Source organism: Lathyrus oleraceus, chromosome 6 (assembly GCF_024323335.1).
Source record: "Lathyrus oleraceus cultivar Zhongwan6 chromosome 6, CAAS_Psat_ZW6_1.0, whole genome shotgun sequence".
In the NCBI taxonomy this organism is placed as follows: domain Eukaryota; kingdom Viridiplantae; phylum Streptophyta; class Magnoliopsida; order Fabales; family Fabaceae; genus Lathyrus; species Lathyrus oleraceus.
This window is the reverse complement of record NC_066584.1, coordinates 70,105,724-70,123,247: the sequence shown is the minus strand read 5'-3', so window position 1 is coordinate 70,123,247 and position 17,524 is coordinate 70,105,724.

The window sequence follows — 17,524 nt, the reverse complement described above, 5'->3', positions numbered from 1 at the left end:
TGTGTGACACAAATTGTCACACCAAGTTAGCATGAGCATAAAACAGAAATGAATCATGGGAAAAATCTCAAACCAAAGCCAAAATGTCACTCAACATGTCTAGAATCCACACACAAAATTTCAGAAGCATTGGATAAGAAACAAGCATTTTATGATCAAATGAATAAGGCAATATCATGAATGGATACATGTTCAAACATCCTAGGACAAATCAATTTTTTAATCAGGCACAACTTGCAATTTAATGATCATAAAAAAATAGACATGATAAGGAACACATAGCAAAAAATTGGAGATCAATTGGATTAATTTTCAATTTTAAATGATTTTTGGAAATTTGGAGAAAAATTTGAAAATGAAAATGGACAAGGCATGAAAATGTGAAGGAATATGAGAAAATTGCAAGGCAATTGAGAAATGTCCTCGCTCAGTATCGAACCTGGCGCATTTTTGAAATTCCAAGCGTGCCACAATCAAAACGACTGCGTTTTGAATTTAACCCTAAACCTGGCGCGCTGCATGGCATTCAAATTTCGTAGCTAATGCGCATGAACTTTCCTAGCTAAATCCTAGCCAGTTTGTAGCGAAATCTGGAAATGATGAACTTCATGCATGGACGATGAAGATCATGAAGATCTTCATATGAAAATTTCCAGATTTCAAAAATTGTTCCAGAAATTGATAAAACCTACGCCATTCAACTCATCCTTCCACATACATCAAGGATCGAGCAAGGATTCATGCAAAAACATCAATACATGCTTGGATCGAAGGAAATAAAAATCAACATCAAAACTTCAATCGATCATAACTAACTCAAAACATCACCAAATCGCATGATTCAAAGCTCAGATTCATCAGCATGCTTAGATTTACAATAATATGGCCATGGATTTAAGAATTATGAGAATCAAGAATCCTACCTCTTGAAGAGCAGATTTGGATTCAGCTGGTTTCAAGGCTTGTGATGCTCCAGAATTCTTCTATGATGCTCGTGGAGATGAATGATGATGAATTTGAAGTGCAATTGCACACGAATCCAGCTCAAATTGCACTTGCCATGGATGCCTCAAGCTTCTATTCTAGCTCAATATGCCACGATTTCTCTTGAATTCTCGTCCAAATCTTCTCAACAATGCTTCAGGATGATGAATTGATCAATAGAAAGTGCTTATGTTTGAAGAATTTTGCAAAAAATTTGAGAGAAATTTTTTGTGAATCTTCAAGTTCAGATCTGAAAAGTTGCTAATGATGGAAAACAGTTATGATTAAGTATATATACTTCATGCTAATCATGTTTAAGTCAAGCTTAAGCTTAATGCCAATGTGATTAGCAAGTTGGAAGGTGTTTTGTGCAAAAATGAGTTTTTCACTTCATGCACCCCATGCACGTGAACAGTACTCTTTCAAGGCCAAATCCACTTAAAATGAGTCCATGCAAACTTGTGAATTGGTTTGATATGCATATGTTCCACAAAATGATTTTTATGCAATTTCCTTCAAAAATCTTCATGAGTAAGCCAAAGACCATGCAAATGAAATTCATGTCATGTAATGGTATGCTTGGAAAGTACATGTTATAAGGATCAAAATGCCAAAAGAACCACTCATTTTGGAGTTTTGGTTTGAAAGTTATGTCCATTTGAACTTTTGAACACACTTTGCCATGATTGGACCATATCTCCTCAACCACACATGAGAAATTCAAGATCTTGGACTTTTTGGAAATGGGAGAGAAAGATCTTCAACTTTCATGTTGGACAAAATTTCATTTGAAGCATTCTTGATGATGTAATCTTGAGTTGAAGTTGGTCCAAAATCTTTCCATTTTTGGAAAGTTCAAATTACAGGTCACTTGCTATTTTTGGAAAGTCTTGATCTGACTTCAAATTCTTCAATGTTGATGTTTGAAATGCCAAATGAGCCTTGTTTGGACATGAATGAGGCATCTCTAACCCCTTCCCACCTTCAAATCCACAGTTAACTTTGCAGTTGACTTCTATTGACTTCTATGGGCCTCAGATGATTTGATCATGCGCTGATGAGTTCTGAGCCTTCAATACTTGGCCAAATTGCTTCCAAATGATCTTTGAGTCATGTAAGCTCATGGGAATTATCCTAGGGCTTTGATCTCATGGAAAAGGCTCTTGTTGCCTTGCACAGTTGAATCTCCTGACCAGTCTTGCCTGATGATATGCCATGGACTACGCAATGACAATGCAATGTTAATGACCTAAAAATGAAATGTATATACAAATGGGAGGTGCAAATTTTAGGTGCTACAACTGCCCCTATTCTATCAACTGGGAAACTGAACGGATGAGAGCAACGGTTGTCAGACCTTCAAGGTAAACAGGGATTGAATACCAAAGAACCGTAGAAATTTGCACTCTGCGGGGATCCAAGAAAGGAAAATTCACCAACAGAAGCTTCCACTGGGATCTGATATTTGTCACTGAACCAGTCAAGACGTTTACCAACGACTCCACTGGGGATTTTGATTTTTATCAGTAAAAGATACAACTAGACGTCAACGGACGAATAGGAAAAACTCATCGTTTATCGACACCAACGGAAAGGTGACCAGACATCAACGGATGAATGGGAAGACTCGAACAGACGTCAACGGACGAACGAAAGAAGCTCGACGTTTATCGACACCAACGGAGAGGTGACCAGACATCAACGGATGAACTGGAAAAGCGACTCGATGTTTACCGACATCGAAAGATGATGCGTACAGAAGTATGTTTACCGACATCCACAAAAGACGACCAGACATTTACCGATGACTGGAATGAGACTCGATGTTTACCGACATCGAAAGATGATGTTTACCGACGTCCAAAAAAGACGACCAGACATTTACCGATGACTGGGAACAAGACTCGATGTTTACCGACATCGAAAGATGATGTTTACCGACATCCAAAAAAGACGACCAGACATTTACCGATGACTGGGAACAAGACTCTATGTTTACCGACATCAAAACAAGACGACCAGACATTTACCGATGACTGGGAACAAGACTCGAGGTTTACCGACATCGAAAGATGATGTTTACCGATATCCAAAAAAGACGACCAGACATTTACCAATGACTGGGAACAAGACTCGATGTTTACCGACATCGAAAGATGATGTTTACCGACATCCAAAAAAGACGACCAGACATTTACCGATGACTGGGAACAAGCCTCGATGTTTACCGACATCCAAAAAAGACGACCAGACATTTACCGATGACTGGGAACAAGACTCGATGTTTACCGACATCGAAAGATGATGTTTACCGACATCCAAAAAAGACGACCAGACATTTACCGATGACTGGGAACAAGACTCGATGTTTACCGACATCGAAAGATGATGTTTACCGACATCCAAAAAAGACGACCAGACATTTACCGATGACTGGGAACAAGACTCGATGTTTACCGACATTGAAAGATGATGTTTACCAACATCCAAAAAAGACGACCAGACATTTACCGATGACTGGGAACAAGACTCGATGTTTACCGACACCGAAACAATGGTGCTTACCGACACCAAGTAAAGAACACACACGGGTGTAGACAGGATACTTACCGGTATCACAAGAATGACATCTTCAATATGTCAGGGCAAGGCTAAACACTTGCTGGGGAACTCACTGGGGAGAATCAAGCTTTCCTCTCACCTGCGGGTGAGGAAATAAACCTCTCCGGGGAATTACCAGTCTTGAATGTTGTTTGTCAAGAGCAACTGTAGCAAATGTGCCGTACAGATGTTGAACAATGATCCGCCTCTGCCGGGGATATGGTCCACTTAGGTTTAACACATGAATGCATATGTTTGAATTTTTATGGCGTAATTCTCCATACTGAATGGAAATGCTACGCTATTTGAGGATGCAATGATCACTACATGCAAGATGCAAAATGATTAAAACTCCTGCTGGGGAACAAACGGATTGCTCTGCTGAGCACACACTTCTGATTAGATTCTCCAACTCTGTGGGGAGACGCACTGCCGGGAGTGCTTTGCTGATCTGATACTCTGGAGACGACAAAGGAAACCAACTCGACTGGGGAGTCTCTGGCTGGTGAGCACACCAACCTCTCAATCATACTGGGGAATAGCAATGCTGCCGGAGAAAGGATAAATCCCACCGGGGATAACCTTCGTTGAATCCAATCCACTTGGGGAATCCTCTAGGGGACACAACCAATGCTCGCCTCTGCTGAGGATAGCGACCAATCCACATGTAGGATAAACTCTACTGGGGATAACTTCCACCAAACCTGATCCACTCGGGGAACTCGCTGGGGAAAACCATCAACACAAACCTCTACTGGGGAGATCTGCTAGGGAAAACATTCACAACCCTGATGGGGAAACACGTCCACAATCCTGCTGGGGAAAGGCATAACTCTGTTGGGGAAATAATAGACCAGACCACTGGGGATAAACATCCACAACCCTGCCGGGGAAAAGCGTTCACGACCATGCTGGGGATAACAGTACTTCAAATCCGACTGCTGAGGAATACACTACTCACTGATACCTCCGCTGGGGATACAACAACCTTCCAACTCGGTGGGGGACCGACATTTTTCAGACTAGCTGGGGATAAACCCACTTCCAGGCCTGCTGGGGAGTTAAAAATCCTTAGGCCTGTTGGGGATAGAATAACCTTTGATCTTGCCACTGAGGGACACACTATCCACAGACGCCTCTGCAGGGGAAAATAGTTCTGATAGCTTTTAGATTTGCTTGGGGGGAAACAGCCTCACTCCTGCTGAGGAATTCCTGATCTTGAATATGCTGGAGAGACACGTCCTGAACCTGCTTCATCTGCTGGGGAAGATCCCCATCTCACACTACTGGACAGTGCTGATGACATCCCTGAACAAACCAAGGCTTATCTGCTTCAGCCGGGAACCAAAGGTGATGACCTGCAAAACAGCAAGACAAACATGCCCCAGGGGATTGTATGGACAAGATACACCCAAGTGTACTCAACATTCAAAATGATTTTCAAATGTTTTATCTTTCTGCACGTTATTGTATAGTCTTCATGTTTTTATATGCAATGTTTATCAAAAATTCGGACGTTTTTGCAAACAAAACAGTAAAATAAAAACAAGAGAGCCATTTATCTGAATAACGACTTTTATTGATTGAAAATGGGCCTGAAAAGGCGAATACATCAGGAAGCAATTCCTAGAAAGAGGTAATTACGCACAAAAGGAAAAAATCTATACTAATGGCAAGGTGAACACGACATCCACTATTTCCCAATTCTGTTATGACTCACAGATCATCAATTTTCTCCCCAAATTCCTTGCTTTCTGAGCAGAATGACTGGACCGATCACATCCTTCGAGATGGTAAACGATGAAGCGCGATGAAGTACAGATAACTCAGACTGTAGTCTTCGCTTTAATCTCTCTTTTGCCTGGATCGCCCTTTCGGGTTTTCAATCCACCGGGATACCCATTTTTGCCTAAGCCGCCCTTGCGGGTTTTCGACTTACCGGGTGTACAAATTCTTTTCATTTTTTATCCCTAACTTTTGCCCGAACCTTTTCTCTTTTTGGTTCGCCGGGATGCCCTTTTTTTCTTGGACTCTTTATTCTTTTTGTCCAGCGGGTCAATTTATGCGAAGTATTTTTTGACTACATCTGAGTTAACAGGGGACGGAAAATCTTCACCATCCATAGTTGTAAGCATCAAGGCTCCACCAGAGAAAATCTTCTTAACAACATATGGACCTTCATAATTAGGAGCCCATTTGCCCCTGTTATATGTACCGGGAGGAAGGATCCTCTTCAAAACTAGATCACCAGTTTGATAGCTTCGAGAACGCACTTTCTGATCAAAGGCTCTCTTCATCCTTCTCTGATACAACTGCCCATGGCACACAGTTGCTAACCGTCTCTCTTCGATGAGGCTCAACTCATTAAACCTCGTTCGAATCCACTCAGCTTCGTCAAGCTTGACATCCAATAAGACCCTCAGAGAAGGAATCTCCACTTCCACAGGTAGGACTGCTTCCATACCATACACAAGGGAGTAAGGGGTTGCCCCGGTCGACGTACGCACTGAGGTACGGTACCCATGCAAAGCGAAAGGCAACATCTCATGCCAGTCCTTGTACGTCACAACCATCTTCTGCACAATTTTCTTGATATTCTTGTTTGCCGCCTCTACAACACCATTCATCTTCGGTCTGTAGGGAGAAGAATTGTGATGTTCAATCTTGAAATCTCTGCAAAGCTCTTTCATCATCTTGTTATTGAGATTCGAACCATTGTCAGTAATGATTCTCTCAGGAACCCCATAACGACAGATGATTTCCTTCTTGATAAATCGGGCAACCACTTGTTTGGTAACGTTAGCATAGGAAGCTGCTTCCACCCATTTGGTGAAGTAATCAATCGCAACCAGGATGAAGCGATGTCCGTTAGAAGCAGTAGGCTCAATCTTCCCAATCATATCAATACCCCACATGGCGAACGGCCAAGGCGAATTCATGACATTCAGAGGGCTTGGTGGCACATACACCTTATCTGCATAAATCTGGCATTTATGGCACTTCCGAGCGTACTTGAAACAATCGGCTTCCATAGTCATCCAGTAATATCCGACTCTCAACAATTTCTTGGACATTGCATGACCACCAGTATGGGTACCAAAAGATCCTTCATGCACTTCCTGCATCAACATGTCTGCCTCGTGTCTATCCACGCATCTGAGCAGAACCATGTCAAAGTTCCTCTTGTACAACACGTCATCCTGATTCAAATAAAAGCTTCCAGCTAGCCTTCTCAGGGTTTTCTTGTCATTCTTTGACGCTCCTTCAGGATACTCCCGACTCTTGAGGAAGTTCTTGATATCAAAGTACCACGGCTTCTCATCAACAACAGACTCGGCTGCAAACACATACGCAGGCCTCTCGAGTCGATTCACCGCAACATGTGGCACATGATTCCACCAATGGACTTTGATCATAGAAGACAAAGTAGCCAAGGCATCAGCCATCTGATTCTCGTCTCGGGGGACGTGATACAGCTTCACCTTCTTGAAGAAAGTCAGGATCCTTCTGGTGTAATCTCTGTAAGGAATCAAATGCGGCTGATGAGTATTCCAATCTCCATTGACCTGGTTAATCACTAGAGCGGAATCTCCATAAATGTCCAGAGTTTTGATCCTTAAATCGATGGCTTCTTCTATCCCCATGATACAAGCCTTATATTCAGCCTCGTTGTTGGTTACGTCAAAAGTCAATCTGGCAGAAAAAGGTATATGTGCACCTTTTGGATTAATAAGCACTGCCCCAACACCGTTGCCATTCATATTCACAGCCCCATCAAACATCAGTGTCCACTTGTCATCAGGATCCGGTCCTTCCTCGACAAGAGGCTCTTCACAATCTTTCATCTTCAGATACATGATGTCTTCATCAGGGAATTCAAACATCATAGGCTGATAATCATCAACCGGTTGCTCGGCGAGGTAGTCTGACAGAATACTACCTTTGATGGCCTTCTGTGACGTGTACTGGATATCATATTCTGTTAGAATCATCTGCCAACGGGCAACACGTCCGGTGAGAGCCGGCTTCTCAAAGATGTATTTCACTGGATCCATCTTAGAAATCAATAAGGTAGTATGGTTCAACATATACTGCCTCAGTCGGCGAGCAGCCCAGGCCAAAGCACAACAAGTTTTCTCAAGCTGTGAATATTTTATTTCACAGTCGGTAAACTTTTTGCTAAGGTAGTATATGGCATGCTCTTTTCGACCAGACTCGTCATGCTGTCCCAATACACACCCCATCGAGTTCTCAGTCACTGACAGGTACATTATCAGAGGTCTCCCAGGAACTGGAGGCATAAGGATTGGAGGTTTCTGCAAATACTATTTTATCTTGTCAAAAGCTTTCTGACAGTCATCATTCCACCTGATTGCTTGATTCTTCCTTAGCAATTTGAATATCGGTTCACACGTGGCAGTTAGGTGAGATACAAACCTTGCAATGTAGTTCAATCTCCTTAAGAAACCACGAACCTGCTTTTCTGTTTTTGGTTCAGGCATCTCTTGAATAGCTTTTACTTTTGCTGGATCAACCTCAATCCCTTTCTCACTGACAATGAAGCCTAACAGCTTACCGGATCTCACCCCAAACGTACACTTGTTTGGATTCAGCCCCAGTTTGAACTTTCTCAGTCTATCAAACAACTTCTGCAAGTTTACCAGATGCTCCTTTTCTGTCTGCGACTTCGCAATCATATCATCCACGTACACCTCAATCTCTTTGTGCATCATGTCATGAAAGAGAGTCGTCATAGCCCTCTGATAGGTAGCACCGGCATTCTTCAGCCCAAATGGCATCACCTTATAGCAGAACGTGCCCCAAGGTGTAATGAATGTCGTCTTTTCCATGTCCTCTGGCGCCATCTTAATCTGATTATAGCCAGAGAAACCATCCATGAAAGAGAAAACCGAGGATTGAGCCGTATTATTAACCAATACATCAATGTGAGGTAATGGGAAATCATCTTTCGGACTCGCTCTATTCAAATCCCGGTAATCGACACACATCCTGACTTTGCCGTCGTTCTTCGGCACGGGAACAATGTTGGCCACCCACGGGGGATAAGTGGTAACTGACAGAAATCCCGCATCCAACTGCTTCTGAACCTCTTCCTTGATCTTGACAGCCATATCAGGACTAGTCCTGCAAAGCTTCTACTTGACTGAAGGACAATCTTCTCTGAGAGGTAGCCTATGCACCACAATATCGGTATCCAACCCAGGCATATCTTGATACGACCAGGCGAATATCTCCACATATTCTCTCAGCATCTCAATCAACCTTCTTTTGACATCTTCTTTCAAAGCAGCCCCGATCTTAATATCCTTTCTGGCGTCCTCAGTACCCAGGTTAATGATCTCCAACTCCTCCTGATGAGGTTGGATGACCCTTTCCTCCTGCTTCAACAATCTGACCAGTTCTTTAGGGAGTTCGCAATCTTCCTCACTCTCCTCTTCAGCTTGGTAGATGGGATTATTGAAATCATACTGAGCCATAACAGAACTGTTCATAGTGGGATCCGTAAGATCGATTCTGCATGTTTAATGCTTTATTTTAGAAAAAAGAGTTCAAGAAAGTCACAAAAACAAAAACATTGCCATTTTTATTTTTTTGAAAAAATGAAAAACAAAAGCAGAAAGACAGGGATCACAAAATTGTTTGCAAAACGTCCTTTATTAATGATTTCATTGAAAAACATGATGAGGCCCTACAATGAACCACTACGCCTTGGGCAGTACGTAGGGTTTTTGTGCAAAATGAAAAACAAAAGAAAATTACTCTGTTTGAAGAGTAACTTGGACCACTTCTTCTGCTGTCCAGTTGTTGATTGACTCCCCTGGTGCACACGGGCGAACCCAGTTGTCTAGATCACAATCACTGTCACAGTCTTAACCACCGGTTGCAAAGACGCCGCCATGATTCATCAGCCCAACGCTGGTGAAGGTACTCGACCCTTTCTACACACCCTGCTCTGCCTGCAGAGGTTGATAACCAATACCGAACTTATCTTCTTTGACGGGCAGGTCCACCATCTTGCCCCAGCCTTCTGCATTGCCCGAATTGACAACCTCCACAGCCTGCTTGTAGGATGCAATTGAGGCACCTGGCTTCTTCTGCTCAGCGAAAGCCACCCTCTCAAGAGTAACGGTCTCAAACTCCTGGCATAGAGTTTCATGGATCTCGCCATCCACCTCCACATACTTGAAAGAGGATAAATGACTCACCGGAATTTCCTCCTCGTCGCACACAGTCACAATCTGACCGTTCCAAACATACTTCAGCTTCTGGTGGAGAGTTGACGACACTGCTCCAGCCCCATGGATCCAGGGACGCCCCAATAAACAACTATATGCTGGCTGGATATCCATCACATAGAAGACAATACTGAACACCTTTGGGCCAATCTTCACAGGCAATGTGACTTCACCAAAAACAGACCGTTTGGATCCATCAAATGCACGAACGATTAGATCACTAGGAGTGAGGATAACCCCTTCAACATCTATCTTGCTCAAAGTCTTCTTGGGCAGCACATTCAAAGACGAGCCAGTATCCACCAGCACATGAGACAACACGGCACCCTTACACTCCATGGTAATATGCAGGGCTTTGTTATGGTTGCGACCTTCCGGCGTCAAATCCAAATCTGTAAACCCCAAATCGTGCCTCGTACTGACATTGGCAATCACTCCCTCCAGCTGGTTGACAGAGATCTCCTGAGGCACGTAAGCCAGATTCAACATTTTCAGCAAGGCATTACGGTGTGCCTCAGAGCATAGCAGCAAAGATAGAATAGAAATCTTGGACGGAGTTTGATTCAGCTGGTCTACAATCTTGTAGTCACTCTTCTTAATAATCTTCATAAACTCCTCCACATCTTTCTCGAATGAGCCCTCAGGCGCCTCCTTCTGAACAGGCTCTTCTTCAACCACAACTTGCTTACCTTTTGCTTTGGCGAGAGCCTCGGCATTATTGTCCCTCAACAGCTGTGGTGCAAACAGACGACCACTCCTTGTAAAACCTCCAGGTCCCCCAACATTGTCCACAACAGGACCCACAGTCACTGGAGTTCTACTAGGCAACCCAATAGTCACAGGAAACTGATTCACTGGCCTTATCTGACTTTCAGCCCTTTGGTTGTTGCGGTAAGCATTATCATACTTCCACGACACAGCCTTACTGTTCTCAACAGCCCTTCTGCCAGACACGGCAATAGTAGTGGGAGCACTGACAGTTACAGGAGCAGAAATGGTAACAGGAGTACCAACAGTCACTGGTGCATTAACAGTTCTCTGGCCACGTCCCTCGGACGGTTTGAAATAAATGGTGACAGTTGACACCACCCCATTATCTTTCACGGCCCGACTAAACTGCAGACAGCCCTCGTCAATCAGATTCTGGATACCAGCCCTCAACTGATCACAACCATTCTCTTAACCTGCACAGTCTAAACAACCCTGATCACAGCCCGGGAACACTCCCCCATTCAACAGACGATCCTTCACAACAAACAACGGAGTCTGAATCTCATCAACACTGACAACCAGGTCAACAGCTTCTTCTCCCTCCACATTGTTCACCCTATGCGCACCGTGCTGAGGCATAGGATTGTTCACAATATTAGGCACAAGAGCAAAATTGATTGTTTTGGCGTCAATCAAGTCCTGGACCTTATGATGAAAAGCCCGACAATTCTCTATATGGTGCCCTGGTGCACCAGAGTGGAAGTCACAACGAACGTTGGCATCATACCCATGTGGTATCTTCATCAACGGAGCCATAGTGCGCAATTCAACAAACCCCAATATGAGCAGTTCGGGCAGCAATTCGGCGTATGTCATCGGCAACGGGTCGAAACGACGATCAGGCATCCTCTGTCTCGGCTGATACGGACGTTGTTGTTGTTGTTGTTGTTGTTGTTGTGGCGGTTGTTGAACTCTCTGTTGTTGCTGTTGTCGTGGTTGAGGTGTCGGGATGGTCACAGCAGCAACCTGGCGATATTGCCCTCTGTTCATACTTCCTCTATGTTGCACAGCATTTGTTTCACCCTCCCTCCTTCGGGGTGCCCCAGCAAATGGCTTCTTTGAGGATGAAGAACCCCCATCTTGAATCTTGCCAGCTTTAATAAGGCTCTCTGTCCTCTCCCCACAGATCACCACATCAGAAAAACTACCGAATGGGCAACTCCCCATCCGGTCCATGAACACTCCTTGCAAAGTTCCGATAAACATATCGGTCAACTCCTTCTCCAGCATTGGAGGTTGCACCCTTGCAGCTAATTCCCGCCATCTCTGGGCGTACTCCTTGAAACTTTCGCCGGATTTCTGACACAAGTTCTGCAACTGAGTCCGGATCGGCGCCATGTCCATATTGTGCTTATATTGCCTCAAAAAGGCATCACCCAGATCCCTCCAACTTCTGATAGACTCTCTTTTCAGCTCCATGTACCAATCCAAGGAAGCTCCAGACAAGTTATCCTGGAAGAAGTACATCCACATCTTCTCATCGTCTGTATAGGCAGAGATCTTCCTGAAATAAGCCTGCACATGGGTGCGAGGACAAGAAGTACCGTTGTATTTATCAAAAGAAGGCGCTTTGAACTTGTAGGGAATTCTCAACCCATCCACTAGGCCCATATTGGTCACATCAAACCCCAGAGAGTTCTGACACTCCATGGCTCTGATCTTCTCGGCTAGGGCATCAACTCTCCTATCCCTCTCGTCAGTTCTTCCCACAACCTCATCATCCTCACTGAGCAGTGTGAACATGTCTTCCTGCCTGTCAACCAGCGGCGCAGGATGTCGAACGGGAGCACGGGTTGCTCTGGCATTAGCAGTCTCTGCAGCAAGAGGCTGTCCATTGATTCTGATACCCCTCAATTCATCCCCCACGGCATAATCATTGACGGGAGCAACAACAACATCATTATCATTCACAGGTGCACCCACTGGTGAAGCACGACTAGGAGGTGGGAGCACAGCTTCCTGTCTCTGGGCTAAGGCACGCAGCTCCTCTTGCCCTTGAACAACTCCTTGCATCATGGTCATGAATTGGGCCATGTTAGCCCTCATCTCATCCAACTCTGCTTGCACTTGGTCCATGTTCCTCTGTTGATTTAGTCGGATAGCGTAGCGGTGCGGATGTTGATCAGCAATCCTGCCTGACACAGGAACCAGAGTGAGAAGTCTCGATCAAGAACACCTGTAATGCAAAATGATATGTGTATGATGATAATGATGCACATGATGCACATGATATGTTCATTTTAGGCATTCAAGAGTCCAATTCAGCTTTCAAAAGATGGCAACCTGCAACAAACAACGTAGAAGCAGGCTACACAGGATAAACGAGCACAAGATGAAACATCAACAAACTCATCTATAGATATGAGCAACAAGGATCATACAACAATATTCAGACAAAGATCCACATGATCATAGTACAACAATGAATCCCATCCAACAAGCCTGGAGGTGATTCTCAACATAAACAACAGAGATACAAGCTAAGACAAATATTCTCCCGGAATGAGAGTCTTCAGGTAATGACACTGGTCTATCAACAGGTCGCATTCTGAACATTCTGGTAGGGGAGTGATCTTCTCCTTCAGTTGTCTTCTAAGCTCCACAACTTCTCCTCCAAGCTGGTTCTCTGACGCATGTCTTAAGTCTACCTCCTTCTTCAACTGGATGTCTTTGTCTCTAAGCTGTTTTTCCAGGTCTCTTATCTTCTTCTGATAACTAGCTTCAGCTCTCTGCAACCTCAAGCACTCCCGGTGTTCTGCATTCAACAAGGCCTCCATCTCTTCATAGGACCTCTTCTTGCCCTTTAATCTACTAGCATCTTCACCCTGCATGCCTTTGAGTTGATGAGCCAAGTTCAACCTATCAGCTTTGGCTTTGTAAAGCTCCATCTGGGTATCTTGTTCCTTCTCCTTCAACCGACGATTCTCCATCAAGGCTTGCTTGTAGTGCTCAGCAGGCACACTCTCAGCAAGGATCAAAGGTGGTTGCTCTTGCAATGACTCCATCCTATCATAGGGCAATAACAAAGTCTCAACTCTCTTTTTCACCCAATCGATGTAATCAGGCATAGAAACTACAAACTTCTTCCCCAGGACAACTCCATCCTTGACACCAATGGTCTTCCAAGCTCTTCCTACTTGCTCCAATCTAGCAGGGTCACTCCGCTTCTCAAAATACACACTTTCAACTATCTCAGCATCAAGTGGTCCTCCATTCATCACAAACCCCAACTGGCGAAGAGAAAGAACCGGGTTGTAATTGATGCAACCCTTAGTCCCTATGAGTGGCACATTACGAAATTCTCCACAACTCATGATGACATTACACACATCCATCCGGTAAGATTGCCACCTGATATCATAAGAGGTAAGAGACATAATCCTCTGAGTCCACTTATGAGTGCTCTGAGCATCCACAAAAGGTCCACTGACTGGCAGAAGAGACAAGAACCATCTGAGCAACAAAGGGAGACAACATCTAATAGCTCCACCCTTACCATGCCTGCTGTGAATAGCATAGTAAGTGTCAACTAACAAAGTAGGAATTGGGTTTCCTCCAAGGAAAATGATGATAGCAGCATAGTCCACAAAGTTAGGCATACTCGGAAACAACACAACTCCATAGATCATAATAGCTAACTGAGCATGAAAAGCTTCCCAATTTCCCTTCTTTGCTTCTTCTTTGGCCATCCTCACCAGGAACTTCAAAGGCAAACCCACAACATCACCAATCGACTTCCAATTGTCACTCACTTACTTGATACTCAGATGAAGAGCTCGGGCAACAACTCTGAAATCAACTTCCTTCGGAACATCCAAGAAAGGAACCTGGTATCTGATCGGAACATTCATCAGAATGGAGTACTCTTCCAGAGTGGGCGCTAACTGATAGTCCTGGAAAGTGAAACAACGGAGCTCTGGGTCATAGAACTGGAGAAGAGTCTGCAACGGCACTGGATCTACCACCATCTTCAGCAGTGTCAACAAATCCCCATACTGATCAATAAACACCTTCTGATTACCGCCGGTCACAAGGTTGCTCAACTCTATCAAAGATGTCAATGGCTCACGGTGAAAACTGTAGGTGCAAGTCTTCCTCTTCAACTCTGGACCGGATGCCATCTCTCACAGTGAATAGACTCCTGAATGAACCTGAGAAATGATATGCATGAGGAGATTAACTTTTTTCTTTTTTTTTCTTTTATTTTATTGCATTATTTTTTTTGAAAATAAATATGCTATGATGCAAATGATGCAAACACGACTGGCTGGCTGTATATCTCGGAGCACAGGTTCAAAGCTTCGGCTTGAATTCGGAACCACACAATCATCTGAGACCCAAAAATCATCTGAGACCCATGTGTCTGAACCAAGTCACCAACAGAACCCAAGAGTCACCAACAAGTCACCAACAAGTCACCAACGGTACCTGTAATAATAATCATTCCCTCCCCACTCACGGGTGTCATCTAGGCCAGGGTAAGGTCAAGAGAAACGCAGGATAAACAACCCTTTCATAGAATATCATCATGTGCACACCCGATGTATGCACCGATAATACCCCATCAGGATCTGAACTGCTCGTGATATCAAGTTCTGCTAAGTGGCGCAATACCACCCGCTTCCCAAGAATCACTCTATTCCTAGGTGTCCTAGATTTCACTCATAGCCTGGGTATTGGGCCTTTTACCTCATGTAACTCCCACCCCAACAGAGAAACAAACAACCAGCCAGTACATATGAATATATGATGCATGCAAACATAAATGCAAACATAAATGCAAACATAAATAAATGAATGCAATAAATGAAACAGCAAAAGCAACCAAACCCTATCCTAAAGAGCGCTAGGAGAGACTCGCTTAGGGAAGATGGACCAGCAAGAGGTCAACTTCTCTCTTATTCCCCAGCAGAGTCGCCAGCTGTCGCATTACGCGAAAAACCGGCGGGAAAAAGAAACAACAGAGCCGCCACCGTGCGTTATTTATCCCAAAAGAGGGAAAGGAAACGCTCGAAGTAAACCTGGAAAAGACATGGTCTCGCGACCAGAGAGAGATGGGATCGGGAGTCGGTTATGCGAAGGGAAGGTATTAACACCCCTACGCATCCGTCGTACTCGACGGGATCCACGCTTAGAAAGAATAGAAGAAAGGTTGCTAAAAACTGCTCACAAACTGCACACAAGGCTGGAAGGAAACACATAAAAACAAGAGAAACTAACTCGGCAGGATATCGCATCCTGGGCCGACGTAGTCTGTCAAGCACAGACATCAGAGTCGACGTAGTTCGGGACCGGGGAAACGTGCTCGCTAGGATGTCGCATCCTATGCATACGTATCTTCTCTGACCGGAGAAGAATCAGAGCACTCGTAGCTCGGCTAACACACGCCAAACAAAACCCACACAGGAAACCGACTGCCAATCGCTGGACTTACATCAGACTCCGAACACACGCAAGGGGTTGAAAAAGAAAAAGGGCGCCCGGAGAGATCAGCTTATCTCCTGCCTACGTACCTCATCTAGTATGAGGATCAGGGCGACGTAGTTCCCCTACGCAGGGAAAGAACTTCTAACCTAACCAGAGACTGGGAAATGACAAACTAGAAGGGAGACTGACTCGAGCCTAATAGTTATCATGTAATCCACAATGGTCCTAGGTTGAGGTTTCTATCTAACTTGCACAGGGAGCAAGCTATCCTAAACAGCACAGTCAAACAAATATAAGCACAATAAAGAAAGCACACACACTATATGCACACAATTGGGCTCATACAAGGCTAGGCTGCAAAAGCAAGCCAACTGGAATGGGGTGTGGTTAGCTCTTAACCGTAACATTGAGAGTTAGGGTGAAGCAGATGAAATGGAAAGTGAGGGTAAGACCTCACAGCTCTTATCCCTGGCCTGGGAGAGCTTGACTCAAATAGAAAATATGGGAGTTCAGAATGTAGGAACTCTTCTCCACAGATGACTGACACTACAAGAGTTTGGGCTTTTATTCACAATGCATCAACACAGGGTGTGTGAGCAAAGTGAATGACACACTGAGTAGCAGGAGATGGATTACACGTCTCTTTTAGCTGCCAATTGCCTCTAAAGAGGTCTTTTCCTGCTTGGCACAAAATTAAACATTCACAAGCATTGCCTCTTAAGGAGGACTTCAGACAGGTGCCTGCCCACATAACAGGACAGGTCTTCCAGACTACATGAAGTCAAAGGAGTTATACCTCAGTGGTTAAGCAACCAAGCAAAGCAAAGCAAGTTCAAATGAACTCTAAGCAACTTAGGTACCCGTGGAAAATCTAAACCAATCAGTTCAACTGTACAGACAAACTAAACAACAGTTAACATCAAACAGACAGACAATGTTCACAATGTGCAAGCCACAAGGCAAACTCAAATGAGTTAGCATCAACCTACAAAACACACAAGTGTTAGTAATCAAGAGCAAACATCAATTCTCAAATGAGGAAGCATCATCAACTATGGACTTGGATGTTTAAACCTGAAATCAAAACCCACATGTAAGCCACAAACCACTAGGTCCAAGCCTAGGGTCAAAGTTGGAGAAAAAAGTCAAAACAGAACCTCAAATTTAACATGAATCAACCTAATCCAATCAAGAATAAATCTCAGAAAGGCTCACATCAAAATCATTAATCATATTCATTTCATGAGCAAACAATGGCAAGGTATGCAAATGGTGATCACATTGAGACATCAGAAAAAACAAATGCACATCAAATCAAAAATGACTCAAATAATCTTGGAAAAATTCATGAGTAAACAGGACATATAACATGATCATCACACAAAAAATCAGAGGCATTGGACATCATTAGGCATGGCAATCACTTAGCATAATTCAAACAATCACATGTGTGACACAAATTGTCACACCAAGTTAGCATGAGC